The sequence below is a fragment of the Octopus sinensis genome, linkage group LG7 (genome assembly GCF_006345805.1).
Source record: "Octopus sinensis linkage group LG7, ASM634580v1, whole genome shotgun sequence".
Lineage (NCBI taxonomy): Eukaryota > Metazoa > Mollusca > Cephalopoda > Octopoda > Octopodidae > Octopus > Octopus sinensis.
Genome location: NC_043003.1, coordinates 68,312,647 through 68,322,178, shown reverse-complemented (window position 1 = coordinate 68,322,178; position 9,532 = coordinate 68,312,647). Strand labels below are relative to the sequence as shown.

Below are 9,532 nucleotides of genomic sequence, written 5' to 3'. Positions count from 1 at the left end.
GAATATATCAGTTGGGGAAACAAATTTGGTACAGTCCAAGTACGTTTCCTCAACGAAAGTTTAGCAAAACGTTTTTCCACGTTGGAGCTGCACTCGGACGACTTGGTAATGATACCAGTCTATTTAAACAAAAGGGTCACGAAAGTCCAAATAAAAAACATACCATTTGATGTCGAAACACAATGGTTGGTCTCTGCCATCTGCTTTGAAATGTCAGAGACAATGTCAGAGACAAACATCATGGAAATCGCGGTTCTAGGAGAGAAAGACTATGTGGGCAAATCAATCGAATTCCTGCTTCAATTGGATGAAGCAGCAAGAGAGAAGATACCCACCGCTATAGAACTGCAAGGAGGCTACAAACTCTATATAGTGGTAGAGGGCAGGCGACCACGCTGCTATTTGTGTGGAAGCGAAACACACTTGAAAAAGACGTGCCCAACCACTGCACACCAAGAGCAACAACAACAACCACTACCACAACCAAAGCACTCCGGAAAAAAAGCTCTACTACCCACACCACCATCAACACAGAAGACGACAAGAGAAGCACACCAAGCTAATCCGTCATCAACCAAAAACCACTCGACACCAGAAAAAATACCAACACCACCATCAACAGCAAAACCCGAAGGAACAGAAAAACAAAGAAAACACACACAAACTGATCCCCCATCCCTTATACCACTCACTCAACACACACAAACACTCAACACCAACAACAACGAAAACAACAACACAACCACTTACACAGACATACATAGAAGCCCACAACATACCCCTACCCCCTTCTGATTCCTCAGAAATTTCGTCGGAAGATGAAACCAGTGAGGAATGGCAAATAGCTACAAAAAGAAGGAAAATAAAGAGCAGAAACACAACCAAACCAAATGCAAACACGAACAAAGCAGGGGGAAATACATCTCCCGAAGACATTTCAAAACCCAACGCAAACAACAGCCACACCAACACCACAAAAACATATACAGCAAACATGCTCACAGCCATAGACACCAAAAACACAAATTTGATGGAATACATCCAATCAAAAACAAACATAACAGAAGATGACATAAAAAACAACAACCCATACACAACACCACCAGACCACATCAAAATATTACACATCTCCAAAAGTCTGCACCACACACTCAAAGGCATTTTCCCCAGTGCGGTTGGTAAATGCCAAAAATATCTCACAAAGAAACTGTACTGGGATCTTCTAGAGGACAAACCAACGGAGGAGAAAGCAAAAACTTTCGAGCAGTAAGTAACCCTCTGTATTCTAATTCATTAGAACTATGATCAAGATTGGTTGTGTAAATGCGCGTGGCTTGGGGTCCCCTTGGAAACAAGGGTACCTCTTAAATGACATAAAGTCACATAAGTTAGAAATCATAGCCATAAGCGAGACCAGACTCCACAATCCGCGGGCCCTAAAGACCATGTTTGGCGGACAGTTCAACATTTATTTTTCCCCCTGTCTGCCGAGAATGGGCGGTAGTGGCACCGCGGTACTTTTTCACAAGAGTCTGGATCTCAATGTAAGGACAATATTCGTAGACCCGGAGGGTAGACTGGTCGTCCTGGATGTCGACGGCAGCAATGGGTGCGCTTTTCGACTCGTATCAGTTTACGCACCGCCCTTAACAGGTCGGGCGGATTTCTTTCAACGTCTAGAAGTTTTCTTGGGAACGTCTCGTCCTTTACTCTTAGTGGGGGATTGGAATGCTACCTTGGACACGCATGTAGACTACGTGGGTAGAGATAGGAATAGACGGGGATGCAAATGCCTCAGAGACCTGCTCAGACGCTTTCAACTGTCTGACAGGTTCCGACTAGACCACCCGAATGCGCCAACGTGGACATGGAGCAACCGCATCGGGTCGTCGAGATCGTATCTAGATAGGATACTGTGTAGGACAGTAGATAGAGATAGCATAGGATGTCCACAATTCCACATAGTCAGCTACACGGATCACAAACTTGTGACATGTACGCTAGACTTAGGTAAGACACTTAGGCAGGGTCCCGGATACTGGAAACTAAACGCGTCTTTCCATCGAGACAAGTTTTCAGAGACCGGATTAGCACACTAGTAAAGAGGGCTTTGACGGGAGCCATCATCAACAACAAATGGTGGTTTGCCCTCAAGAGAGCAGTAAAAGCAGAAGCGATTAGGTACAGCAAAGCACTAGCCATAGATAGAAATAGAGTAGAGGGTGAGCTAGTTAAGAAGCTAGAAGAGGCAATTAGAAGCGGCATCGCATCCGACGTTTTGGCGGCGAGGTTGGCCCTCGACCAACACTTCAACGCCAAACACGAAGGATGTGCTGTCAGAGCTAGGATGCGTGCTCTAAGGAACGAAGGTGTTGGAGCCGCGAGAGAGGCCCGGGTGGCAGAGGCGCAACAGGGCAACAAAGCCACCATTCGGTCACTGGTAGATGAACAGGGGCGCGAATTGCTCGAGCCAAGTAAAATGTGTGAGGCCTTTCAGCAGCATTTTGCCCGACTGTTCGGAACGAGTGGAGGGCAAGAACGTAGGGTGGACTTCAGTGCCTACCTACATAGCCTACCACGACTCTCGACAAGAAAGGCAGGGTGCTGCGAAGGTGCCATCACGGCGGCGGAAGTGCGGGAAGCGATGGCAGAATGCTCGAGGGACAAATCACCGGGTTTGGATGGTCTACCCTACGAGCTTTACAATTGTATGCCAGACTTGTTTGGAGATCTCTTGGCGGGTGTACTGCAACTGGCAGCAAAACGGGAGCATTCCTGGTTTTGTGAGCCGAGGAGCCGTAACACTGCTGAAGAAAGATCCAAACAAGGGAAATGTAATAGATAACTTTAGGCCCATCACTCTGCTTAATGCAGACTTGAAAATTTTGGCCAAGGTGCTAGCCAAGAGGTTGGCGCTTGTCATCGAGAAACTGGTCGACAAGGCGCAAACATGCGCCGTGCCAGGCCGGACCATCCATGACAACCTCCATCTGATGCGCTACATCATAGACAGGGTAGTTAACGAACCTGGCATGGGTGGGGCCCTGATCAACTTGGATCAATCGAAAGCCTTTGATAGGGTGGACCATCGATACTTGGAGGCAGTCCTGAGAGCGGCTGGTTTCGGGCCCGTCTTCCGCGGCTGGATAGCTGCCTTGTACAGAGGCATCCGTTCGGTAATTCGCGTAAATGGACATCTATCGAGACCTTTCGACATTGCACGTTCGGTCCGTCAGGGATGCCCCCTCTCGGCGCTTCTATACGTATTGACTCTTGAGCCACTACTGCGGAAGCTGGCGACTCTAAGGGGCATCCCGCGAGAATTGGGATGCGGGACGAGCGTGTCTGCATACGCGGACGATGTCACCGTCATAGTGTCTAGCCACGAGCATATCGAGCTGGTCGGCGAGACACTGAAAAACTACGAAGCGGTGACAGGAGCGAAAATCAACCGGGAAAAGTCAGTGGGCTTGCGACTAGGCACCTGGAGAAGCAAGCCCATGCCGTCCACCAGCGCCTCCGTCGTGGGACGCTGGACCGACGGCCCGGTTGAGTTGCTCGGGGTCTGGTTTGGTCCGGACCTCCAAGTGGAGAAGAACTGGAACGAGATAACGAGTAGGGTGGTCACTCTCGCCCGGCAATGGGCCGAGAGGAAACTGTCCCTAAAAGGTCGAGCGGAGGTGGCGAACACGTACATCGCGTCCGTCATCTACTACCGCCTGACCGTCGTACCTTGTCCCGACCCTACCATCACCAAACTACAACGCATCCTCTTCGCTTCTTGTGAAAGGATGCGTCCCGATGGTCAGGCGATCCATTGCTGTCAACACCCGTTAAAAGGAGGGCTGGGCATGCCGTGGTTGATGATGCGCAGACACGCGCTGAGACTGCGACATCTCTGGCTCTATGTAGACGACGGTGAACAGGTGTGGTCGCCGTTTGTGAGGCACGCTTTCCCGCAGCTCGTCTCCATGACCGAACTGCAGTCGTGGATCAAAAAGAGGCCGAGGAAGGGCGAATGGCACCGCGAGTGTCGCGTTGCTCTCAAGCAACTCTGCCGTCCTGGGTCGACCTTAAGTGACTTCACACAACCAAGCATTCTATAGGGGTTTAGTGGAGGGGAGGTACGACGACGAGCTCGGGGCGAACCTGGACGTCGACGAGGAGTACCTGACCCGCCTGTTCGGGACGACTTTCGGGCCAGGGCCCATGGACAACTTCCAGAGATCCCTGGCCTGGCAGTGCTACCGAGAAGCGCTACCCGTTCGGGATAAGCCTACAGACACGGCTCGAGAAACACGGGGCCGACCTGCCCGAGATGCGGTCAGAGCGACGAAACCGTCTGCACGCACTCGTTCAGTGTCCAACAATTTCCGACCTGTGGGCTTATGTCGAACAACTGCTGTCACGTGTGGGACGAGTCGGTTTATCAGCTGAGTCTATCGTCAATATTGTCACGCCTCCTTCCTTCAAACGGGAAGGAAGAGCTATTTTCATCATCCTTGTGGCTATGGCGAAAGAATGTATCTGGTGGACGCGTCTGAAAGGATTGGAGACAAACACTTTCCTCTCTGGTCAATCTCTCATCAACTTCTTCAAGTACCACTTGAAAAGGAAAGTGAGAGTAGAGAGGCAAGTTTTGTCTAGCGAATGTTTTAAAAAAAGATGGGTGAATGTAGCAAGAATGGCACGTATGAATGACGAAGCCACCTTGACTATGATTCTATGAACCGTAAAAATTAATACAGAGAGTTGCTTATTTGCAAAAAAAAAAAAAAAAAGAAATATAACATGTGACTTCATTGACCGAGGTTACCGTGGTCTTTTCCGTAGGCTTTTCTTTCCACGGGTAAACCTCACCTGTCCCCCCCTTTACACTTCATATTGACATTTCTGTGATAACGATCCCTATTGATCAATTTTTTCCTCTCCCCCTTTTTTTTTTTAACCCCCCCCCCCCTTTTTTTTTTTTTTTTTTTTTTTTTTTTTTTGTCCTCTTTCTCTCCTTTTACGATCCCTTTTGATCGACCCCCCCTTTTTTATTTTATTTTTATTTTATTTTATTTTTTTCTTATTTTTTTTTATTTTTTTTTTTTATTTTTTTATTTTTTTAATTTTTTATTTTTTATTTTTTTAAACCTTCAAAAGAAAAGCTCTACCTTGTAATTTGTTCTATCTGTGTGCAGCCCTGTGTGGCTAATAAAGAAACATATCTATCTATCTATCTATCTATCTATCTGGCTGTCTGTCTGTCTATCTATGTATCACTCTACGTATGTGTCTGTCTATCTATCTTTCTATATGTCTATCTATCTACCGGCCAGTCAATATGTCTGTCTATCTAAGTATCTCTTCCTCTCTCTCTCTCTCTCTCTGTATCTATCTATCTATCTATCTATCTATCTATCTATCTATCTATCTATCTATATATCTATCTATCTCTCACTCTCTCTCTCTCTCTTTCTCTCTACATATATATGCTTTTGGAGCGAATGGTTTTTTTTCTAAGGTGCCTTGTTTACAATAATAATGGCGATTTGCGTGCAATGACTAAGGAACATAGTCTAATAGACGGGCATATAAACCCTCGACAGAAAAAAGAAGGCTTTCCTATCCGCGTGGGAGTCGAACCCAGGTCTCATTGTTAACGCGAGAAAGTTATCTTTACACCAGCAAATCAGCCTCCTCATTTCTGTCAAATATAAGATATATATATATATATATATATATATATATAGAGAGAGAGAGAGAGAGAGAGAGAGAGAGAAGAGATAGATAGACAGATACACCTATATCATTTATTTTATATTTGTTTCTGTCATTAGACTGTGGTCATGCTGGGGTGCCACCTTGAAGAATTCGTTTTAGTCTAAAAAGTTGACCTCAGTACTTATATTCAAATGCCTGTTACGTAATCTATCGGTGTCTTTTACCAAACCTCTAAGTTACAGGAATGTAAACATACCAACGCTGGTTGTCAAGCGTTGATGGTGAGAGCCAAAGCAGACACAAAGACTACAAACTCATACACACACATACATACACGCACACACAAATACACTCATATAACTATGCATAGATATATATATACATATACACGACGGGGCTCTTTCAGTTTCCGTCGACCAACTCCACAAACAGGGCTTTGGTTGGCCCGAGGATTTATTAGAAGACACTCACTCAAGGTGTCACGCAGTGGGACTGAACCGGAACCATGTGTTTGAGAAGCAATCTACGTATCACACGGACGCGCCTGCACCTTTAAACTCAGTCACACACACACATATGTGTGCGTGTGTATGTGTGTGTGTATGTCTGTGTGAGTGTGTGTGTGTCTGTATTCAAAGAGGAAATGGAATATGTGCCACTGTAATAAACAGTATTATCCATATATCTAATTATTGTACACTCGCAGCGTATTTGTTGGTAGGTTGTGATATGGTGCGACGGAGAATATTCTCCGAGATGTTTTAACCCCGGGCGCTTTCAGAGAGTATTCGTCACCACCTCAAATCGAAGCCTGCCATCATAATACTCCCTCCATATGTGTGGATTAAGAGTATAGGATTGATAAATTTCATATATATATATAATATATATATATATATATATATATATATATATATATATATATATAATACAAATTGGGACAAGAACGCAAACTATCCGGATACAAAGAAAACAAGGACGGGTCATTCGAAGCCCTCTATCCTTAGTCAAGCACCAGATTATCCTCGCAATTTCGGCTGATTATTCTTGAGATTGCCCCAATCTGGCCAGCCCCAAGGAAAAACTAAGCTAAGAGCATTAGATTCCTCGGAAGAAAGCAGGGAATGTATACAAAAACAAGGATGAAAAAAACGGGCAAAGTTACACAAATATAAATACAATAATAAATCCAATAAAAATAATAGCAGGGCATAGCAACTGGTGTCTTTCGACTAAGGACGAATTGAATTAAGCTGGTGTCTGTGGAAATGAAGACTTGCGGCAGAGGAACAAAGTTTTCACAATTACAGGAAAGAATATCGATGTTGCACCGACAGCGGTCAGACCAAGAAAGAAAGCACAGGCTAGGATGACCGGCGGTCACGTGGGAAGAGAAGAGAAATAGAAGCAGAGTGACAGAAGAATTAATGAGGGGCGAGAAAAAAGAATATATATATATATATATAGTTCACAGGTAATCTAAATGATTACGTAAGTTAGGTAAGTGTTGTAACGGACTACTGAGGTTCCAAGGTTATGGCTGTGACGGTAGTTATGGAGCCATTGCAGATTTCCGATGCAGCAGTTATATAAATGTTATGTTATTGAACGTTGATATGTTTGCGTCTTTTTCTTGGGTTGTCTACTATATCAGGACTTTAACCCACATGGCTATACGCAGGATTGCACCTAAGGACTCATGCTCTGGTTTCTATAATTTCGGAAACTTGAAATATGAACTTTTATGCTTCTTTTATCTTCTGTCTTTCCATCTCTTCATTCTTTTACTCCCTTCTTCTAAGTTTTCATCTTACTAATATATACCATTCTCATTTTCCATATTTTCCCCTATTTGTCTGTGATGACGGAATATCACATACTCGGGGATATCCTAGAAACAGCTGTAAGATTGTAAAATTTCTTCCTATTATAAAATTGTATGACTTGAAATGTTTGCCTTGCCTTAATGTTTGATGTCCTGTTTAATAATTACATATATATATATTTTTTTCTCTCCTTGTTTTTTCTGTGTCCCTTTCTGTAGAAGAGCGTAGACTCGAAACGTAAAAGACTGTTTCTATTCCTGAGCGTTATACTAATACATCTGTTTGTTTTGTACACCACCTATCTTCGTCTTTTGTTTCTTGCGTAAACTCTGCCTATATATATATATATATATATATATATATATATATATATATATTATATATATATATATATATAACTTAATGATATATGATATTATATTATATGCATATATACATGTACATATATAAAATTACATATACCAATACATACGTACTGATATATACATAATGAAGGAAATTGTTCCACATTTTATGGATGTCTGGGTAACTGTAAATATTTTGGTTAGTGGATGCGTGATAGAATGTGATGTAATAACCTTTAAATTCATGATGTTCTTTCAGCTATACTGGTAAACATAAAATGCTACATGAATAAAAGAGATAATCCTTTTTCGGAAACAGGCCTTTTTATGCTCATGTTACCTAAATAAGTGCAAAATAAGTTCCAAATTTATTGTTTATTTTCACACTCGGCAAGACAATATGAACAACTATATTTATGGTGTTTCAACTATTTATCAAATGAAGTGTTTCGCATGAGTTAATTGACATGGATAGGGATATAATATAAGAATATGGATGTATATACGTGTGATATATATGTTGCATAATATGTGTAATTCATGCTTTCGTTGAACTTGACAGGTCTGATAGATTTCTATTCTACCTTTCTCACAGAATTAAATCCGTTATGTTCATCTGATGTAACTTTAAAAGCATTTTTCTCAAAGATTTCCAAAGATATTGCCTTAAACTGACAGATTCACCGAAACATACACGAAGGAAGTGATATAAAAAATACATCAGCATTTATATAATTATATATTTGTTTACAAATGTATACATGCAAACGTATATATAAGCGTATATATATATATATATATATATATATTATATATATATGAGTGTGTATATATCTTTAAGTATACTGTTAAATGCATACACATATATATCCACACATACAAAGAGAGGTATATGTATATAGGTGCATATATATATATATATATATTATATATATATATATATATGTGCGTGTGTATATACATGCACGTGTATATATATATATATATATATGTGTGTGTGTGTATGTATATGTATATTTTTATATATGTATGTATGTATGTATATATATATATATTATATATATATATATATATATACCTCAAGAATGAGGAGAAAACATAAATGTCTATGTAAGCATGAACGAAAGATCATATACATATATATATATATATATATTATATATATATATACATATATGAAACGAATATCTATGTTTGTGAAATGAAAGTCAACGAAATGAGTGGAAGCACTGAAAGATTTGTAGAGCCGTCAAGGTTTCATTATCAAAAACCTTATTATTCGCTCTCTTTCCGCCTCTTAAATAGCTTTGATCTTTTCGGAACATGTATACACACATAGACGCACATACATTCGAACGCACACTCATATATTTCAATATATCTATATATACGCATCTGCACGTATATATACGCATCTGCACGTATATATACACACGTACATACATACACACATTAATACAAAGGTTTGAAAATGCAATTTTAACGATATTTATTCACTTGACAAGTTTCACTTTTTTAGAAAAAGATTGTCAAATATAAAATGTAAAGCTTTGTATGAACTTTGTTGTGTTAAGTACTGGTTGTCACAAAATTATTAAACTACATATATACGTTCTTTGATAGTAACAAGAAAATGTTAGAAGCAGTTTACAA

General features: G+C 41.3%; 1 long non-coding RNA gene across 1 annotated transcript; it reads right to left on the bottom strand.

Annotated features, from left to right (window-relative positions):
- Positions 1-258: 258 nt before the first annotated feature.
- On the bottom strand, positions 259-7,498 carry LOC118764102. Its single transcript, XR_004999893.1, has 4 exons — positions 7,320-7,498; positions 6,009-6,015; positions 5,593-5,605; positions 259-269 (listed from the first exon to the last, which is right to left on the bottom strand). It is a non-coding gene; the product is annotated as an uncharacterized LOC118764102 (long non-coding RNA).
- Between the last annotated feature and the right edge of the window lie 2,034 nt (positions 7,499-9,532).